This window comes from Bison bison, unplaced genomic scaffold (genome assembly GCF_000754665.1).
Source record: "Bison bison bison isolate TAMUID 2011002044 unplaced genomic scaffold, Bison_UMD1.0 scf7180017864481, whole genome shotgun sequence".
Lineage (NCBI taxonomy): Eukaryota > Metazoa > Chordata > Mammalia > Artiodactyla > Bovidae > Bison > Bison bison.
The window spans coordinates 8,885,981-8,886,349 of NW_011495041.1; positions in this window are offsets into that span (position 1 = coordinate 8,885,981).

Genomic DNA, 369 nt, shown 5'->3' on the forward strand with positions numbered 1-369 from the left:
AACCCTCACTAAGACAAAAGTTGTGCAATGCTAGGCAAATCATGAAAGGGGTGCCTAACCAAATGCACACTCTCATGGAATGGATTAACTCTGTCATCTGCACTATGTGGTCAAATGTGGGTGAGCTCTCAGGTGGTGTAAATAAATGTCATACCCATGCTGAGGCTGAGTTGACCCAAGTCATGATAGAACTGAGCATGGAGCAGTCAATATTTAACCTTAGTACCCGAGGCCCAGATGACGAGTGTTTTCTGGTGGCATTCAAGACACAATTTTGAACAATGTCCAGTCTATCTCTTTTGGGTCCCTGACTGCTATTCTTACACCCTATGTGGGCACCATATCTATGAGGTGACCTCGATGGTGGCT